Source organism: Schistocerca serialis, chromosome 2 (genome assembly GCF_023864345.2).
Source record: "Schistocerca serialis cubense isolate TAMUIC-IGC-003099 chromosome 2, iqSchSeri2.2, whole genome shotgun sequence".
Taxonomy (NCBI): domain Eukaryota; kingdom Metazoa; phylum Arthropoda; class Insecta; order Orthoptera; family Acrididae; genus Schistocerca; species Schistocerca serialis.
In genome coordinates, this window is record NC_064639.1 from 814,549,477 (window position 1) to 814,571,744 (window position 22,268).

At 41.5% G+C, this 22,268-nt stretch overlaps 1 protein-coding gene across 1 annotated transcript in view; it reads right to left on the minus strand.

Moving 5' to 3' along the window:
* The window catches only part of LOC126458053 (FERM, ARHGEF and pleckstrin domain-containing protein 1), a 761,742-nt gene extending 742,442 nt beyond the window's left edge, over positions 1-19,300 (minus strand). Inside the window, exon 1 of the mRNA XM_050094851.1 lies at positions 19,176-19,300. The gene's annotated coding sequence lies outside the window, so the exon portion shown is untranslated. The remainder of the gene's footprint in view (positions 1-19,175) is intronic.
* Positions 19,301-22,268: the final 2,968 nt, after the last annotated feature.

The following is a 22,268-nucleotide window of genomic DNA, read 5'->3' on the forward strand; positions in this document are numbered from 1 at the left end:
CCAGATCTCGCGCGAAGTGACTTCCTCTTGTTTTCTTAGCTGAACGAACATCTGGTTGGAAAGACTCGGGGATGACGACAGTTCAAGTGGAAGTGGTATAGTGGCTAAAATAACAGGTGAATACTACTACGTCGTTGCAATAATCTTAAAATGGTAAGATGTACTATAGAAAAATTTTTATGGTAGAACCATTAACTGCCCTGCCATTTCAAGGGTTCGCAGTGTTTTTTAACCTGTAAGAATACTGTCAACGATACTGCTACGTAAATAATATAAAGTATGAACACTGAAAATCATAGTCAATGTCGCCGTGGCCCTTCCAAAGCATCTCCAAAAAAAAGAGGGGGAGGGGAGGGATACCACAGTCTTAATTCAATACATTCATCAGTTGTTACTTAACCTCATTTTATTGAAGACTCGTTTCTTATAGTTATTTCGAATGGAAGGATGGAATCTCTCCGGACTCCGTAAGAGCCGGCCGCGGTGGTCTAGCGGTTCTAGGCGCTCAGTCCGGAACCGCGGGACTGCTACGGTCGCAGGTTCGAATCCTGCCTCGGGCATGGATGTGTGTGATGTCCTTAGGTTAGTTAGGTTTAACTAGTTCTAAGTTCTAGGGGACTGATGACCACAGATGTTAAGTCCCATAGTGCTCAGAGCCATTTGAACCATTTGACTCCGTAAGAACTGTTTTTAATTTTATTTGTTGTTTGTCGACTTCTATTGGGAAACAGCAAAATAGAGCCAGTTCGTATCTTAATACTTGTTTTATAAATAAAAGTGCCTTTTCTTGCTGCAACTTAATTTATTATTCCCAGACGCGTTTCGCCTTTCTTGCTCTAAGGCATCATAAGTGGTATCTATAACGATACAGTTTTGTTATTTTTAGATTATCAATCAGTTCACGTCGCGTATCGGAAAAATAAATTAAGTTGCAGCAAGGAAAGGAGGTTTTATTTACAAAACACGTATTTCTGTGTTTGCTGCGGAGGATGGCCACGGAAACTAACTTGTTCTTGTCTTAAAGTTTTCATAATTTCAGACAAAAATTACAATTTTGGCTGTTCATCCCGTTTAAATTCCAATATTCAGAAAAAAGTGAGTTGTATATGATGGTTGTTAGCTGTTTCTCGAATCAGACGTTTGAAAACTGGAGCCCAAACAGTTCTGTGGGGGCAAGGGAAGATCGGGTAGGAGTAGGAGAAGACACAGTTTTCACTGTCGCACCGTCCATTGATATTGAAACATTCTGGACATAGGTTCCTAGCCTTCACTCATTCAAACTTGTGGATTAGGACGAACCGGAAATTAAGAGGGAGGAAGTCAACAAGGTATCCTCTAAAATACCACTATAACTAAAACTGAAGCATTATTTTAAGGCAGTGATGATTTATAGGTTACAAATATTTTCTTTAAAAATTATGATTTGCGCAGCAGCTGTACTTACTTTATTAAAAACAAACAGTTTCGTTGACACAGCAGACCACCTTCAGGCATATTCATGCAGTGAAAATGACGATAATCAGGCACAGATATCACAAAACAAAACAACCCTCATATATCTGTACAACGTTGCCCCATGGCGTATACATCACTGTTATGTAAATAATGTCGTTTTGTAAGTATAGATTAAGTAATAAATGTTCTATAGATATTTGATGGTTGTTTTTGTTTTTAATCACTATGTATAATTGCGGTCTTATTCACTGTATACTGACAGCTGAGGAGGGTCTTTGATCCGACCGAAATTGGTTGTTTTTAATAAAGTGACATACAACGATTGTGCAAATCATGATTTTTTTGTGAGGATCATTTGCGCCAGTGCCCCGCCCCGATTTTGCACAGGAAATGGTTTGCTTCTATGGGAGTGCCACAGTTGTGGCAACGCTTATTCCGAACCGGCTCGCTTCCCAGCAGATGACTCGTGTTTGCCCGAGTGTCGTATCACTTAGCGAATCTTGCGTAACGCAAGCGCGGACGCACCAGCCGGCCCTCGCCCGGAAAGCGAAGCGGCGCGCCTGCGTGGTCGGTCTTTGTGACGGCCGAATCACTAGTGGGCGTGCACACCGCGCTTGCGCATCGAGCTCTGTGCCACGGACCCCCTGTGTTACAACGCTAGGGAGCCGCGAACGACCCATCATCCCCAAAGCCCCGGGAAAATCTGCGTAGCGCTCAAGTTTAACGTGAAATAAATGAAATATCGTGGGGATTCTGCAGCGGACCTCTGTACACACCGCACAGGTTCTGCGGGCTCCCGCAACGTTGCGTATTTTGCGGTAATTATGTCAAACAGTACAGCGCTAACTCGGTAGAGCTTCGTTTTCGGAAAAGGAAGGTCAGACACGGTATCCGTCCACTGTATAAGAGAGCATAAATCTGGCTCTTTCCGTGGGTACGGGAATTCTTTCCAGGCAGTAAGCATAATTTAGGGAAAACCTGAGACTCAAATGTGTTACGTGGAAGTAATTTAATTCGCGAAATACATGCAACTCTGGTTATTATAGCTTCCAGAGACCCAGGATATAAATTAGTCTTACGCTGTACAGCGCACAGTACTGTTTTTCACACTTTCTACGCTGGAACTATCTGCATAAAAAGCCTAGAATCAGAGTTTGGTTCTGGGCCGGGTGGTCACATTTGTGTTGCTGCCTTTCCCTGTTCCCTCCCCTTCGCCACCTCCCAAATACGAGGGGCGTACAATAAGTAATGCAACATATTTTTTTCTGAAAGCACGTTGCTTTTATTCAGGATTCCAATAAACAATATTATTCCCTTCTATTTTGACTATAGCACCGTAGTTTTCAACATACGATACCAAATGGTCGACGTCGAAGCCAAAGTCTTGCTGCGTCAATAATTCCCCCAACATCCACACACTGCTTCCCACGGAGTGCATCCTTCATTGGGCCAAACACATGAAAGACGTACGGTGCGAGATCGAGGCTGTAGAGTGGATGACGATGAAAACTCCAATAACATTTTTTGAGCTCCCTCAAGTGCGCGGACTTCTGTAAGGCCTTGCGTTGTGATGGAGAATGAGAAGTTCGTTTGCATTTTTCAGGCGACTATCACCTCGAGTGAGTGTGTCCGCACGTTCCAACATTGCTTTGTGCTGCCGGCCCGCTCGCGGGAGATAGGACAGGTTTGTGCGATCTTGTTGCGATGATGAAAGACGACACGTTCACAGCCACATCTCCGCAGGCATTCTGCAAGCACCTACGAATATCTGCGATGCTTTTGTTTTCCGCCAATGAACTCAATGACAGCTCTCTGCTTGGAAAGCACCTTCGTTACAGACGCCATTTTGAAAGCTATGTATAGCGCCGACACCCATCGGAATTTCATGAAGCTACAGGTGCTGAGGCGGGAATACTCCGCGAAGTCCCACAACGAATTTTGCATTTTTTCAACCCAAATCGGCTGAAAAAAAGTGATCCATCACTTACTGGACACCCCTCGTATGAATTGCTGCCACCCTCACTTTTAACGTACCTTAAATGGCCACTATTTTAATAATGAAATATATGTAATTGTCGAATATAATAATAATAAATAATAACAATAATAATACCGGTCTCCGTAACCGCGGTCGCTAACACACGCCTGTGTGGTGGCGCTGGACACAAGAGGTAAGCCGGTTCGAATCCTGGAGGTGGAAAATTTTCAGTTCCAGTATTTGGCAGGCAAGGAGGCGGAAGGTGGTGGCGTGAGGATCCTGATCACCTGTATTTTCGCTAATGTCCTGGATTAAATTCCAAACCTCTCCGCAGTGTCTTATGAAGTGACGGCAAAATGGTTCAAATGGCTCTGAGCACTATGGGACTTAACAGCTATGGTCATCAGTTCCCTAGAACTTAGAACTACTTAAACCTAACTAACCTAAGGACAGCACACAACACCCAGCCATCACGAGGCAGAGAAAATCCCTGACCCCGCCGGGAATCGAACCCCGGAACCCGGGCGTGGGAAGCGAGAACGCTACCGCACGACCACGAGATGCGGGCTGAAGTGACGGCATATGACACTGTCTCAGTACGTCCGAGTCCTACATCGTGGAGAGCCGACATGTTCGCTATAAAGGCAGAGCTGTAACTGACGCTTCCCAGACACAAATACTGCGCAATATATCATTTTCAAATGTGGTACTACAGATGAATGCTGAGATTAGATGTAAGATCGTATAACTAATGAGGAGTAATTGAATGAAACCGGGAAGAAACGAAATTTGTGGGACAATTTGACTAAAAGAAGGGATAGTTTGATATGACACATTATGAGGCATCAAGAATAGTCAATCTGGTTGCGTGACGTTTCCTTCAGAATCTGCATTTTCTTTCTCTGCAACTTCATTTATTGTGCATTGGAATAAGTCGCCTTGAGCACCTCAGGCAAGTTTTAATAAAACGCTTACAGGAATGTGCTGCAGCTACCCACTACCACGTACAGCAGGCAATGTTGACATTAATGCAGCAGCACATGGCTCATTCGGCGTGAGGAGCAACTTCGTAACAGACAAGTGCTAGACTTAGCGCGCAGTCGCTGTAAGCGCCAAACTGAATGTATTATAATTCATGTTGCAGCTCAAGCAACTTACAAAAATTAATGAATATCTGAGGGAAAAGTGCCACTACGATTTTGCAATATCAAATTATTCGGGTTAACGGAACCAAGTGGGGATCGCACTATGTGCCGACGACTCAAGAACATATACGAGACTGTATGAACACCGATTTGAAGTCGCAATAGCTGTGCTGGTTTTGGAGACGAACGAGAAGTTGTTACTCAGAAACCGTCTCGGTCACACTTCGATTGTAGCAAGTCAGAATGATCAACGCAGAGCGGTTAGGCCTGTAACTTAATCACAGCGTCAGTTCTCAAAGTAGGATGAAACGAGAACATTATTTTATCTGATTTTGTGAATTGTAATCTCAAGTATACTGAATCTTGCACGGACATATGCACGTCATTTGTTTACCCAGCCTCCAATGAAAGTAATTTATTCTTATACTCCTTATAAACGGCTAAATGCTTACGGCTTGCACCGCAGATATAGCGGAAATGAAAAGTGCCACTGATGTGCGATTGTCACAGAATGGACTGGTAGTAAGAGGCTCGTATTGTTAGCCAATAAACAGACTTTAATAATACTTAAAAAAGTGTATTTTTATGCAAACATACACTTTCTCAAATGGAACAATGCCAATCTACACTAACAAACTTAAAGTAGGATAAATTAGAATGCCAGTGGATTTTGTTAGAGGATTCTGGTGCTAGTCTTTTACAAGGTATCATATTTCGAAAAGTTTCAGATAGGCCCTACTTGTACAATTCCTATGGTGGCACACACTAAAGAACAATAGAAGTGCAAAAATGGTTCAAATGGCTCTGAGCACTATGGGACGTAACTTCTGAGGTCATCAGTCCCCTAGAACTTAGAACTACTTAAACATAACTAACCTAAGGACATCACACACACGCATGCCCGAGGCAGGATTCGAACCTGCGAACGTAGCGGTCGCGCGGTTCCAGACTGTAGCGCCTACAATAGAAGTGCATTCATTAGTTATGTGGATTCTGACCAGTAACGAGATAACAGATCAACACACGTTGTGTTCAAAATGACCACCGGCAGCGTCAGTACACGTTTCCAGTCTGGTATGGAACGACTGCTGCAACGTGCTAGCATATCAGAGGAGGTGTCCGAGCAGGCTGCAGTAATCTGTCGTTGCATTTCATCGGTTGTAGTTGCTATGTCCTTAATGGTATGCCCTTATAGACAGCATCTATCAGCTTTCACCACAAAAAAAAGTCTACAGGCGTCAAATCCGGAGAAGGGGCCAGCTGAAGTAGAGGTCCTCTGCGTCCAATTCAACGAAATGGAAACAATTCGTGAAGACATGCTATAGTATTTCATACATTATGGGCTAGACAACCATCTTTTTGGTACCACAAGTGCCTCCTAGTCTGCAGAGGAACGTCTTCTAACATCCGTGGAAGATGGTCTGTTTGACGGCTGCGATACGTGTGCGCGTTCAGTGTTCCATCTATGAAAAACGGGCCTATGAGCCGCTGATTCACTATCCTACACCACACATTTACATTCCACCTCACGAAGCCAACAGGGGTTGTCAAGAGACCAATAATGCATGTTTCGGTGGTTTACCTGGTCATCATTGGTAAATATAGCTTCATCACTAAACAAGATACACGATACATCTGCAGCATCTTGTCTTAATGTCCATGAACAGAAGTTAACATGATTCTCATAATCGTTTCCATGCAGCTCTTGATGGAGAGACATGTGATAAGGATGGAACCTATGTCGATGGAGAATGCGTAAGACACTTGCCTGATTCACGCACTTCCTTGTGCGATTGCGCGGGACCTGCAACAGCAGCAAGAACATTAATTTCCCCCTCTTCTGTCGTCACTTGTTTCCTTCTGTTACGTTGTCTAGATGTTACACTGCCACTTTCACGTAACTAGTTGAATAGGATGATAAATAATTGCTGATATGGTTGACGTCTAGACGCCTATTGGGATAACTTACCGTATACACCGTACAGACAGGAACTGCGTTCTTCCTCCATTCGACGTAGACGCCATGAGCATATCGGTATTTTCAGCATTGGTAAATCCCATCGTCCACTCACAAGCTACTGCCTGGAGTGTCACACATTAACTGACTAGCAAGTCGCAGTGCACTCTAGAAACACACAAGCCCACTGTCCTAAGCAAACATAACAACATCGTACCTAGCAACTGCGCAGCTGAATGGCACAAACAAGTTTCAGTGTGGAAACTTCGCGCAATACGGTATCTCTAAACTACTCCCACTAGAATCCTTTAACAATCACCACTGATATTCTAATTTACCCTACTTTTAGTTTTTTAATGTCAACAGCCATTGTTCTACTTAAAAAAGTATATGTTTGCACAAAAAATACACTTTGTAAGTATAGTTACAATTTGTTTATTGGCTAAAAAAACGAGCTCCTGACTGCCAATCCCGTCTGTGAAAACAGCACTTTCCATTTCCGCAATATTTGCAGTGCAAGTTTTAGGTGATTTACCCTGTAGAGTGGAGTTGCGGAGCAAGGGACAAACGTCGGACGTTAGGTGGCAAGAGAATGGATTAGTATAGCCACTTCACAGAACTCGACTGATGGTTAGTTCCCAAATAAACGTATGGCATCGCTAGCGGAAAACACTTTACACCTGCCCTCCCAGAGGATTTTAAGAGCATGCCCCACTCCCTCCCGCCCCAACGAAAACTTCATGCTGTAACCGTGGAGCACACACGAATCGGCTAGGAGAGGAGGGCAAGTAAAAACTGCAACGTCCGCCACTGTACAACGGAGGAAAAACGTGATGTCGATACTATATCAAGTAGCTGTCATCGCTCAGCACTCTACCACTCATCACTGTCCAATGCCGGCAGTTCGCTTTATCGGTGATTAACGTATCTGACATCTTCCTCTCGATGCAGATACAGCTGACTGCATTTGCATCAGTACTCGGCAGCCCGCGCTCGAGTGGTCTGGCTCTAGAGGGCACGTCATCGGACCCCCCCCCCCCCCCCTCCCGTGCTGGAGCAGACTGTTTGTGCGCGGCTCGGTCCAGTGGCCCACTCCAGCTGACGAGTGCGACCCTCCAGCTGCCGCTGCTCTGGGACCCTACACGCCATTTATCCCTCCTCGCTGCACACATCCGTCAGATCTCTAGCGTACGTAGCAACCACTCACATTTACATCCATATTCTGCAAACCACTGCGAAGTGCGTGGCTGGTGGTATTTCCCACTATACCACGTGTTATGCTTTTCTCCCGTTACATTCGCGTACGGAGTATGCAAACAATGATTTCTTAAATGTCTCTGCGCGCTTTAATTAATCTAATCTCGTCTTCCCGGTACTTGTGGGAGGTAGTAATATTGTTTCTCGAAAGGCTTTTGAGGTGTAGTTGACGCCTATATTTAAGTGTCCGCCCGTTCAAGTTTTCCACAGCACAGTGACGTTCTCCCATGGATCAAACAAACGTATGGTAATCCGTGTTGCCTTTCTTGTTGTACGTCCATCATCCCCCGTTAGTCATATCAACGCCTGCACAATATTCTGCATTTTTCCTAGAATACTAACAATAAAACTAAGTCTTCCACCTGCTTTACTATGACACAGATATAAGGGTGATTTGATTCTACTTGTGACTCATAGGATATAACGTATTTTCGTTTTGTGAAGTACAACATGTTACATTTAAAGCATGTAGCCAATCTCTGCACTATTTAACGAAATCTTAGCGAGATATGACTGAATTTATGTGCAACTTTTTCAGGCAGTAGTTCATTGTGCACCGCACAGGCGAATTACTTGTAGGCCTACAAAATTTTAGAGTGTTTAACGAATATAAAAAGAAACACTTTCTTACTTGACTAAAATGTGGCAGGTGCACCGTCTCGCCGCTAGTTTGTTTTAGAGATGTTGCTGAAACTATCGTCCCTTTACGTCTATGCACAACTAGCATCTGCTTGCTAATGATTGTCTAACACGTTCATCTCCCCCCCCCCCCCCCCCCCCCAGCACACAAAAAGAAATCCATTCAGCAACAACTCTAAAATATTTATCAGTCGACAGTTTCAACAACGCCTCTGACCATTACTAGAGTCAAAACCTCCGTGGTTCCATGGCGTGAAATGGTGCAACTGTTTCTTTTTGTCTCCTCTAAACGCATTAAAATTTTGTATATATAATTTTTACACCCTGTAGATAATCGCATCATCTGCGAAACCTCTGACGCTACGACTGTGGTGTGCAAAACGTAGGGACGAAAGCAACTTTCGCGTGATGTTTCACTGCTAAGTAAAATAACTCAATGAAACTTGGACCCTACATGCAACAAAACGCTTCAGTACAGTACAGAAGGTAACTAAAATACATACGCAACGAGACAAGCAGAAATGACACTTTTATTTAAAAACAATAATTACACTGAAGTGCATGCGATTTATGATGGCCCTCGGGACATGACAAAAGGCAGGACACGGTTCAAAATGGTTGGTTCAAATGGCTCTGAGCACTATGGGACTTAACATCAGTGGTCATCAGTCCCCAAGAACTTAGAACTGCTTAAACCTAAATAACCTAAGGACATCACACACATCCATTCCCGAGGCAGGATTCGAACCTGCGACCGTAGCGGTCACGCGGTTCCAGACTGAAGCGCCTAGAACCGCACGGCCACACCGGCCGGCCTCAAAATGGTTCAAATGGCTCCAAGCACTAAGGGACTTAACATCTGAGGTCATCAGTTCCCTAGAACTTAGAACTACTTAAACCTAACTAACCTAAGGACAACACACACATTTCCATGCCCGAGGCAGGATTCGAACCTGCGACCGTAGATGCAGCACGGTTCCGGACTGAAGCGCCTAGAACAGCTCGGCCACAGCGGCCGGCTAGGACACGGTTCTTCATGGGGTTTGTGATCACCACGGACTGCAAAAAACGCTCTGCAACGTGCTCCCATCTGGTCGCAAGGAGTTTTTGTGATAGGGCGTTCCGTTTCTTCCACCATCGCAGTTTACAGCTGCTGGCTGGACGTCGGTGCATCTGAACGTCTCCCCAATCTACATATACATTTATACTCCGCAAGCCACCCAACGGTGTGTGGCGGAGGGCACCTTACGTGCCACTGTCATTACCTCCCTTTTCTGTTCCAGTCGCGTATGGTTCGCGGGAAGAACGACTGCCGGAAAGCCTCCATGTGCGCTCGAATCTCTCTAATTTTACATTCGTGATCTCCTCGGGAGGTATAAGTAGGGGGAAGCAATATATTATATACCTCATCCAGAAGCGCACCCTCTCGAAACCTGGACAGCAAGCTACACCGCGATGCAGAGCGCCTCTCTTGCAGAGTCTGCCACTTGAGTTTGCTAAACATCTCCGTAACGCTATCACGCTTACCAAATAGCCCTGTGACGAAACGCGCCGCTCTTCTTTGGATCTTCTCTATCTCCTCTGTCAACCCGACCTGGTATGGATCTCACACTGATGAGCAATACTCAAGTATATGTCGAACGAGTGTTTTGTAAGCCATCTCCTTTGTTGATGGTCTACATTTTGTAAGGACTCTCCCAATGAATCTCAACCTGGCACCCGTTTTACCAACAATAAATCTTATATGATCATTCCACTTCAAATTACTCCGTACGAATACTCCCAGATATTTTACAGATTTTACAGAAGTAACTGCTACCAGTGTTTGTTCCGCTATCATCATACAATCATGTGATTGGAGCCGGCGGAACAGGCAGGTCAGTTCATTCGCCGAATATCCTCTCGTTTCAAGAGCTGTCCACTTGCGCTGCTGGATGCGGTCGTGCACTGTGACCCATAAAAATGAAGTCAGGGCCGAATGCAGCCCTGAAGTAAGGGGGAAGTAGTACAGTGTGACAAAACGTTGGCTGGTGAGTGTACCTTTTTAAAAGCATTACAGCTGGACCACCAAAATGTTCAATTCGACAATGTTCCTGGATACATCGTGTGTCACACATCTCGCCGTATGAGGATACATCTACGACCACTAAGCCTGAATCTGCTCTCGTCTGACAAGAGCAGGCAACCCCACTCCTAGTTAGTCCAGTTAGTCTACGCGCCATCGCAAAAGGTGTGGGTGTCAACGGAACACAATGTACTCATCGCCGGCCACAGAGACCACCTCCCCCCCCCCCCCCCCCTAACGCAGTTGTCTGGCCACAGTGGAGAGTGAGATTGCGTGCTCTGCAGTCCTGTTGAAAGTGGCTGGAATTGTACACGCTGTTTGAGTTGGGTCCCTTCTTGCCTTTTGTACAATGTAGCTGTCTTCTGGTGCTGTAGTTGACCGTGATCGACCACCTTCTCTCCTTCGGCTAGCAGTGTTGTGGTTCACAACATTACTAAATTACTGGGCTAAATTCATCACACTTCGCACTTCTTCCATTTACTCGATGATTCTTCTCCCTATGAAAGCATCCAAATGTTGTCTCCAAGCTGTGTTGTAATGAACACCACCACAGTGAACAATAACTGCTCGCTGATTCATACAACTGTCCTTTCCCGTTCCTTCAGCTGCCTCGTTGGCCAGTTCCACTTCGCGCCACAGTCACGCTGACTTCACACCATCTGATGTCCAGTTTTCTGTCCACGACTAGAAGACCTCTAGCAACATGCTCGCGTACTTTTATTCATTTCCACCGACTTGTTAATATGTTGAGTTACTTTATATCTCGTCTAAGTTTTGCAGAACAATGTATTCAATAACGTGAAGGGCAAGGGTCCGAATATACTTTCCTGGGGCACGCCCGAAGTTATTTTTTACACTTGTCGATGACTCTCCATTATAAAATTACATCTTGTGTCCTCCCTTTCGAGAAAACCTCAATCCAGACAAAAATTCAATTTGATAATACCCCAATACTACGCAACTTACGTTAATAGCGGTTAGTGTCGTATCGACTCAAATGACTTTCCGAAGGCAACGAATACTGCACTTAACAGACTGCCTTGATCAAAGACACGAGTGGGTTTTGTATGAGTGAAGTTTGAGGAATCCGTGCTGGATGCAGTGCACGAGGTCACTCTGATCATTACATCCCATTAGGGCGATTTCGGAATATATTATGATGGATATGGTGTTATGGGCGCTCAACAGATTATATTATGTGATTCTATAACAACTGGATGTCAAAGATATTGGACTGTTGTTTCGTGGATCAGTTCTGCTACCCTTCTTGTAGACGGGCATGGCCTCTGCTTAACTACTGCGCATAGTCTGCGTTCGAAGGATCTACGGTGTATTATGGATAAAAAGAGCATCTAGCTCTGAAGCAGAATGTGGCGGGAAATTCATCGAGCTTTTGAAGCTTTGTTCAACGTCAACGACATGAGTTTAATTTCTGCAATACATTTACACGAATCTGATCACAAATTAGGGCTCGAAAGTGCTCTGTGCGGTACAGTCGACTGGGCTGGTTACTCAGCTTCACCTTGGGCCATGAGCTCTCGTCTCACTAAGTGCTAAGGAGGCGCATGAGCAAATAAAGAAATACACAAATGAAATGAGAAATTCTGAAGTTGTTATTAACTCAATGCATTCTTGCTGAACATTGCGTTCTGATTTTCTCGACCAATTTTAAAGGAGAATCCGGAGATAAGGGCAAGAATGCTGCGCATCCTTGGGGATAGGAAGGGTCGGTGGAGGGAGCAAGTTCTGCAGAAATAACGAACGCTTAAATGTTTCGTACGACCTTAGTTGAAAGTGGCACTGGCGTACCAAAATTTAGATTTTTTAATAACCAGACTTCTGCTAAACACGATGTTTCGCTATTTTCTAGTCTTCCTTGAAACATGTATCGACACTTATGTGTCATCTTCGGAGCGTCTCGTTTTATTTCTGAAACTACATTAATTTTAACGAAGGTACTGTACAGGATCGCTTGCTTTTATGCGTTTTAGTTCGACAGCACGTCGTTGTTTCCGTCGTACTGTATATACGTGGCGTGTTTCTTTGTTGGCTATAAGTCTACACACTGTATTTTACACCGTTTTCACTTCACTCTCACCTGGTATAGCACGTTCTTATACACAAGAATGAGATATAGGAAAAGTTATGACACCGTAGTGTTGAAACAGGTTTAGGTAAAGAATAGAAAATAGAAGACAATTGTTTTGATACATATGGATTTTTTAAAAGTGAAACTTAATTCGGAAACACGAAAAAATGGCAAAAGGAGCTTCCGAACCCAGCAAGATGAACAATGTCGTACTAGTTTTTTTTTTCAAAATTCAGCACATTAAAAACAAAGTCCAATAGCAATGCTACAGCCACTCACGTGCATGACTGTTGTTCGACTGCCAAGGATGGAGTTTGATGACGCAATACGTAGTTTATCCCAAGTGTAAGACTCAACCGACGGAGGCTTCTAGAATCGCGACGTCAAGAAGACGTACAGGGGACGTACGTATAGAAGGGCTATCCGGAAAACTAAGGCTGTAATAAAAGTTTTTTTTTTCACAGAGCTTTATAACCAAGTTCAAAATGGCCGTATCGATTACATACTTATGGTGTGAATTCCATTTGGTATGTAACAAGACAATTTTCAGCATCTTGTGAAGAGTGATGAAACCTAGTGTAGCTCATCACACAACTTACTAGAAATAATCAATGTAACCGTGCCAGAGATACTCCCCACCACACAAATTATTAAAACTTCAGAATCACGCTACGTTGTTAACAACTTTTGGGGGAACTGTTTAGCCTGAAAATCTAAACCTTTCGGTACAAAATTATAATTTATATTCATCATTTCTGCCTTTGTGACAGTGGCTAATCTTCAGTTCGAAGATTAGTTTGTGTAGCTCGCCACGCTAGTCTCTCCTGTACCACATCGAATGTTTACAGAAACGTCATAAGCATGCAAATACATTTGAATAAAAACAAATTTCATTCTTTGTCAGTGTAATAACAATAACGACATTCAGCAACAATTAAAAATATATTCCATAAATGAGAGAATTCTGGAGAGTTTCAAACGTAGAAAAACAATATTTAAAGAATCAGTGACGTCCCATTGTCGAAAAAAGTAATAACATACAGACCATCCTGGTAAACAGGTACTGGTTGGCCAAAATAAAGTAGCAAGAATCAAGAGAGAACAGGCTTTCAGCAATTTCCTGAAGTTAAGAAGAATTATTAAGAAAAATGATCTCCGTTGGCTTTTGATCAAATTAACCTTAGTTCAGAGGGCGATGAATAACGCCGCTACCAAAATTTTTAACCACTTACATAGCGATTTAAAGCCTTTGGCAGGTAGCAAAGTTATAATTGAAAGCAAGACGAAGCACTTTCTCTGGGCAACTCCTTAAATACCACGGGTTCTTTTCTTTTATTTTTTTCATTTCAGAAACTGTAGTTTTTGTAGTGTAAAATAATTACACACTTCTTCCATTAAATTAAATTACTTTTATTATTATTTAATCCCATCAGTAAATGATGACTCTTATTTAGAAGCTCTTTCCGTTCTTTGGCCAACTCGTAAACGAAATACGTCGAATGAACTCTCTCCTTAACTCGATATTTTTTATTTACAAAATTCTGCAATAGCCGGTATTTGTAATGGCCATAGTGTCTCCTGAGCATATATACATCCGAATCCAACGCCCTACCAGTCAGCAGTCGTCTGAAGCTCTCGACTTTCATAGTCACAACTAATCTATTTTTGGATTCCGTTCTTTCTAGACTGTTTCAGTACCACCAACTCTTCTTTGTCTACGACACAGAGCATCGACAAAAATCTGTGCAACACATTTCAATCTTGATTCTCCCTACGATCATTTCCCTCTGGCTGCTCCGTCTATTGGCGCAGAACAGTTTCCCCCACTCATTCCTTCCTCAACAGGCTTCTTGCTTGATCTATTTTGTCCACTACTTGTTCACTTCTTAATTTAACTGTTCATTAAACGTTAGATGTCCTTCTGAGCATCCCCAATTCTAAAGCTTCCAGTTCCTTCTTTTCTGGTCTCACTACTATCACCATTTTCTTTCCATTCACCGTCCAGCTTTAACGTACCATTTTAATAGAGGAATGTACTATTTTCTGCCCATATGATTAATCGTACCGATTCGACGACGTATTTCATTACTTTTCTACACCTTCCACAATTGTTTAAAACTATTTTGCCATCTCTTCTTGTTTTACACATTAGCGCGAAGCCTCCAAAAGGAATCCTGTTTAAGTTTAAAGATTCTTCCACGTCTTACTACGCTTTGTTAATACCACCCAGCTTTCAAAGTATTTTTGCGGTGGCTCATGAGTGTGCTCCCATGCTCTCGTTATTAATCCAAGACTGGCCCGAGGAATTTTTGACAAATAGTATCCAGTACTTCATACTACGCGGAAAATGTGCAGCAGAACTGAAAGTAACATCGACTGTGCGCTACAAGGATGCTATTGTCCTCAATATACATTAACAACTTGTCGATTACGGGCTGCAGCACTGTTAATTATTGAAAGTTCTACGAGTCCTTCGCAGCAGCATGACTGAATAAAAAATCTTCTCAGTTTTCACGCCGCTTCATTTCTAACAAAATTCTCGAACTTTGTACACTTTTACTCCTGATGATACTTGCAGAGAGCTGTCGAAAGCTCGAGCTTGAAAACCAAACATATTTTATTCACTGTTACATTGTTCGCTTTCGAATTAAGCAAAATACAGTCGCTGGATGTTCGTAAGAAAATATTAGGACTTCAACAGTATTTCCTCTTGGTATATTGAGTAGCATTTTTTTCTTTACTGTGAGTAAATTCAAGATAGTGTTCATAATAAAGAGAAAGAGCCCGGTACAATCGAATAACATAATTACTGAAAATTTTTTTGACCTCTCAAATAATTTAAACATATAAAAGAAAACTAGGAAAAATATCCGGTAGGGCAAGCTCATAAAATCATCACTAGGGAATAGGAGTGGTTCAAATGGCTCGGAGCACTATGGGACTTAACTTCTGAGGTCATCAGTCCCCTAGAACTTAGGACTACTTAAACCTAACTAAACCTAAGGACATCACACACATCCATGCCCGAGGCAGGATTCGATCCTGCGACCGTAGCGGTCGCGCGGTTCCAGACTGTAGCGCCTAGAACCGCTCGGCCACTTCGGCCGGCGAAGAGGAGTGGAAAGCTTTGCAGAAAATTCTGGTTAAGTGCGGCGCACCACGACGCAAACACTTGGAACAATGTTTGGAGTTCTTATGAAGTGGCTATGACAGCAAGCATAGAAAGAACAAATGTTCCACGTAATTATCAGTCCAAGATAATTGGTAGTTTCCGTTCCTTCCTGCTATTCCTACATAAATTCTGTCCACTGAGTCTTCTAACAGTTACCATATCTTTCATCTTCGTAATATTGCCTGCAGCTCTATTTAAGGAATAAAACAAAACTTACATCAATGAAAACAAAAAATGACGATAATGACTGTGCGTTGCTACACGAATTACCGGTTCCTCTACCTCTAATTATAACATGAAATGAGGGGACAGCCTAACATCAGTCACTTGAACTTTTCTATAGAAATGTCTCAAAGCATTCTTCGGATTGTGTTCCTATCATTGAAATCTCCCGCAAATAAATGGTTGCGTTCATTTCTTTCCTTCTCACACTTTGTTTGTTCACCCGTCTTGGGTCGAGATACTGTCGCTAACAGTAATTCTCGTATTTGTCCCGATTCTCTGATTCCTGCAAACGTCACCGCATCGAAATAACACGTTCTGAAATCTACTTCAAGAGTGAAGACGACAACATTCACACAAATGTAGTAGAAGAAAACATCATTCTGAATACTATATAGTTGGGTCGGGACGCGCGAAAGTCTAGGAAATGTAATAGCAAGCAGAACTACAATAAAGATAATAAAATACTATTTGGAATGTAACTAAAAATATATTAAATAAAAATGGTATATATTTTGCTCTCTGCCTCCAACCACGATGGAATAGATATCAGAAATGGGAATCATGGTTTTTTCGCCATATTTGTCCGTGAGATCACTGACCTTTCGTTCTTTTGGTGTTTGCTATCTTGTCAAAAACTGACTGAGCGAGGGCGCTGATAGCATCGTATATGCAAGTAATTTCTGTTTCTAATTTAACATATAAATATCGTTACAGTGCTGGAGTTCTGTGAGCTTCGTATTTAGAGTGTTTCTGGAAATGGGCTAACATTATAGTAACAACGTCAATTTCTAAAACACTATTCATCTTCAGTTTAAAAAGGAGTTCCATGCCAAATGTGGCTGGTACAAATAACCTGTAATTTTGACGTGCAATGCGCACGAGAATTTTTTTATTTACTTTATTCCACTAGTGTGCGTCAGCCAATTATATTTTAGTCTTTACTTCCTGCATATTACCTGAAACTGTATCCGTATCAAACGCTTATCTGCAGAATAATGACAATAATTGACATTTACATAATAAGGAAACGAAATTTTTATATACAATTGGAAATTTGCGACTGGATGACGTTTTTCTTATAAACAACAAAAACTCCGCTCTTGTTTTATTCGCCACTATTGACAGAAGAGGTCTGAATCCCACTGCTGAATATGCTGGCTAGCATTGCTTGCAAAATATCTAAAGGTGTTACCATTCTCGTAATTTTTTCTGTTTTATCTATCGTCGCAGAAATTAGCGGGCTTTTCGTTTACGCATAGTTTGCCCATTTCGGAGGGAGCTTATCCACAATTTCGACTGAAAAGATAATGTGTGCAGCAATGCTACTCCCACTGCACAAAAATGACAATAACTGCTTGGCAATATTGAGAAGAAAGCAGCAAACTTAAATAAACCCACAAGCAAATTTCATATTGATACTACGAACTCAGTATAATAGAACAGCAGATTTTTTAAATTTTCTTTTCCGTCAGTGCGACAAACAATAATACAAATGCATTTCCCCGTTAGACAAATTAACAGGCAACACAATACCAGTAAAACGTGTTTGGGGTTAAAATACAACACGAGGCTATTAGTACAACCTATGTTAGTAACTTTGGCGAATCTTTTCTGCCGTATCTCTGAGTTTCCTCTCCAATTTCGATTTATGTGGAACATCTTTCGAGAAGAAACACACCTAATTAAAAAAAAAAACTAACATTGTAAGTTGGTTAATGTGGCACTGCATTGATGTTAATGGCATAAGTGTATGCTATACAGGTGACAGTGGAACAGTGAACTCACTGTCCTTCGCATAATAATATTCTCCCATGATACGCTTATCACTTAAGATGTACAAAACGAAAGTAAGTAGTTTGAACCACCTATTCGTAAGAGAACAACTTTTACACTAAATTGCAATATCCTACACCAGTACGGAACTTTTATCCTTAGGGTTGGCTAGTTTTACAAGCAACTCTGCTGCTCTGTGCAGCTGCATCAAAGCCTTCAGGGTGTCAAGGTCGACATGATTCCGCCTTTACCACTCCCTCCCGTAGAGAAAGTCAGCTGCTCACACCTGTGCTCGTAGCTACTATGGGTACAGAAAGCAGAACGATGAAAGAAAACGTGATTAGTACGTTGAACGCCAAATGAAGAAAGCCATTAAACATGCTAGTATATTAAAATATGGTAACTTCACTCGAAAATTGGAAGTGTTAAACCTTATTCAAATGCTATAGATTTGACTTTAGTAAATTGTACTTGACTGTACGATGAATTTACGACTAACTGTAAATATGAAATTCTGGTACAAAAACTCTGCGGAACCGCTACGTCGTGACCGGTTTAGGAGCGCTTGCTGTAAGCTCTGAGATGCTTCAAAGAATTTCATGTTTCGACGGAAATTCTACCAATGGATTGTGATAAGCTGTAACACGGTCTTTGCAGATGGAGCTTGCTGTTAGTAAACAGAAAACGATGTTTTTGTTTACCCTTCCAAACAACTATAAACAAGAAAATGCTGAACAATGCGCAGGCGACCACTCGTTATTGAAATTTTACAATATAGCTATTATAACTGCATTTTCAAAGTAAAATATTTTCAAAACGAGAAAGATGCTCCTAAAACATTATTCTTTTCAAATTAACATTTTCAAGGAGAATTATACATAGCTTGTGTGTACGACGTTTTATCCAAATAATTGTGATTCACAAAATGAAACGAATTTGTGTTCTTGATGTTCGAATATTATTTTTATTAACTCTACTACACCACACACACGAATATCTTAAAAACTTAACTGGTTGTGTACAAACGAAATTTTTGCTTTGATACTTATCGCTACTGACAGTAATGTAGATTGGCTCCTATAATACTGAAGATGGTAAATGGTAGCAATGTTTTCACGAAATACTGCAAATAGAAAATACGACTACACGCGCGTAACTTGTCAGTAGCAAAACATGCTACCGGCAAATCGCCGCATTATGTCAACACTTCTGAATTTGAACAGTAATTACTCCACGAGGTTGTCTCACGCTGATATTAAATCTGTTTTCATCTGTAGAAACAGATATAATCACCTTTCCTTTCTTTACTTTTTTCCCGAACAGAGCACAAAACGTTCGCCGCAACATAACGGCTTAAAGGAATATTAACAAAACCATTTTATTTTGACGAACTCCATTTCGTATGAACTGCATTACTTACCTTCATTTCTACCAGACATGTATTTCCCGAGTTTTTGCTGAACAGAAGAAATCGGGATACGCGAACAACTTGCACGTCACTCCGCTCCCACACCCACGTACATGTACACTTGAACAACACGGTACAGCCTGTTACTAATGGAGGCCATCATCCCCTCTCCAGAGGAAACCGAGTTCGACCAGTGTTCTGCTCAACAAAACACTAAAACGTTAACAGAAGAATATAATAGTTTTACGTTATAAAATTTAAACAAACAACGGAAGTTTATGCAACTGAGCGTAAAATAACTCTTTATGGTCGTGAAATTTTATCTTTGACTTACATAGTCAATGCGAATACGCCGGATGGCGCTGCCGTAAGTCGCGGTTTCGCGCGTAGATGGCAGCACATAACCAGACGCTGCGAGAGCGCTGAGGAAGCGTTCTGTTTTCCCGCTCATTCGTAATATTCAAACGCCTTATTAGCTGTTTACACAGAATTTAACATTAACTCTCCTTGATTTAGTACATAGCTCTTAGAGTAGAGCCATTACATTAAAAAAACTCTCATTTTATAATTTACTCTTCCAGTTACTTTGTCTCCAAATAAAATTAACACTTTAGTCCGGAACTTCCATGCGCAATGTACTAAGTCGAAGGAGATGCACATGCAGGCATAGAACAAGAATACGCTATGTCTGAATGACACACACGGAAAATTTATATTACATGATAGCTATATCGACTCACAGGTTAAAAAATTTGTCAAATGGACTGCAACAGGCGTTCATCAATGGACATGAACTGTTTTTCTGTGCTTGAATAAAAATCCCTAATTGAAAGGCAACATGTCTGATACACTTAATGATTTTAAATACAATTTCTTATTAGTTCCGTCACAAATCGTGAAAGGATTGTAACCATTTATTAAAAAAAACTTTAATATGGGGCATTTGGTTATTGAGAAAGAGGGACAAACAAAATCGAAATCGTCAGCAAATCAGAGAGGTTGTGTTTTATTATTATCGTTTTTGGCCTTGACTCTGTGGATCATGGAATCAAAAGTTGTATTTACATAAGAAGCGGAGATCACAATTTCAGCATTTCATATACTTTTTAATCGACAGTACCCTCTTCAGTTCGTGTTACCGTTTAGTGTGAAAATGAAATGTACTTATGGAATTTGGAATACGTAGTATACTCTCGTGGCGAAAGAAAATTTTTCTTACATTGCGCACCGTTTCCAAACTTCTATGTCATTATCTAAAACGTCATTACGACGTTGTATATCTTCTGTTAATTTTGTGCCACTGGTTTATAGGAAAATCCTCACCCCGTTGTTGAAACACGGGAGTAATATATAGCGTTGGCGTTAGAATCTTAAAAAAAAGGTCTACCACCAATAACATTTCGTTTAAACATCTAAAAACCAGTGCTGACGTATCCGCGTATTTCATCCTTAAAATCTGGCGATTTGTCATTCAACAGTTGTTTGGGTTATGGAATAGATGAAGAAGAAAGTTGCGAGAAAGGCACAGTAACAAGGATTACAAAACACAAAATGACTTTCTATAAAAAGAAGCATCTGCTATTATCCAAAAGCAAAAACCCTCAGACCAGGAAAACTTTCACGAAAACATACATCTTTATATTGAAGTGAATCATGAACAACGGGGAAAACAGAAACGAAACGACTGGTAGCCTTTGAAATGCAGTGTTACAGGAAGACTGTAGAAAAGCAGGTGGATTGTTCGAATCAGGAATGAAGATGTTCCTACGAAGCCTCAACGAGTACCACTGCTTAATAAAAAATATAATGTTCTACATTTGTACGGGCAAAGGGTCTATAGTTACTTCACAATTATTACAGCTATTTAAATTCTGTCTGCGCAGCTGTGCTTGTTCGTTTGTACTGCCTTATGCGTTTCATTTTATTGGTATAAAATCGTCAGTGGTCGGGAATGTAACAAATATACTGTTTTGATTTACTTTCTACATCTAAAAACAATTTATTATACAAGATACCCAGGTGTGATATTTTTCCGTACGGCATTTTGCATCCGATTTTCGCTTACGTTTGCAGATGTGTCTCACTGCAGACCACAAATGACGCTTTATATCAATGAAATGAAACGCGTATCGTACTGTAAATGCATGTTTTCTAGTAGCAGCGCAGGAAAGTTAGTCCTTAAGATGGTCGCGCTGACCAATTAATACACCCAAGCTGGAATTAATTTTAATAGACGTTACGCATCCCTAATAAGAGTTAAATAAATTTGCGACCATTGCTGGCTAGTGCCAAACTTTTGAAGGCCAAAAAACAACGAAACTTTTAGACTTTTTTCAGTTCTACCCTTATAACTCAAAAAGATACAGCCTACCGAAGATTTCCAAAACACCAGAATGAAAGAGCATAAAACCTCGCTTAGAATGAATTACTTAAAAGTTAAAATCTTTTCAGCAGTATAGCCACTATAGATCATCAAAGATGACCTCCTTTTACCAGCTTGGTGGAAAAGTGAGTTACTCTCACGTTCGAACGCCTGTAGCTAAAAAGCGGCTATTCCAAATGAAAATTGTCATGCATGAGTTACAGAGCATCAAATTATGCGTGAAAAGAGCTCCTAAAATTTAAAATTCGCCTACGACTTTGCAAAGATACAAATAAAAAGTGAAAGTATTCGTAGAGCTAAATTCCTGCTAGGACTTTTTTTGTGAAACCAAATTACTTTTGAACGCCAGATCATTTATATTCGTCTGAATATTGAAATTTAACCACACTGACGAGGAGAAATTAAGTAACTGGTCTGATTCTCATGACCCATTCCCTCCAGGAACGTCCACCACGTTCATTAACACCGGAGTATTGAGGGTGGTGACGTTGACAAGAGGCTTGTGAAAAAGGGAAAAGAAGCATGGATGATACTCCAGGAAAAAAACTTTAAGGAAGCGCAGTTCCTGAGGAAGAAGCGGGTAGTGACCCTACTAGCCGTGACGTGTACAGTCAAGGTGAATGGTGAACCAATGCCTGTCAGTCCTGATACAATTTTCCGTCGAAACCGTTTTCATATGAAGTCACCACAGCAGCTCGAATCATACTTAGCCTTTAAACTGT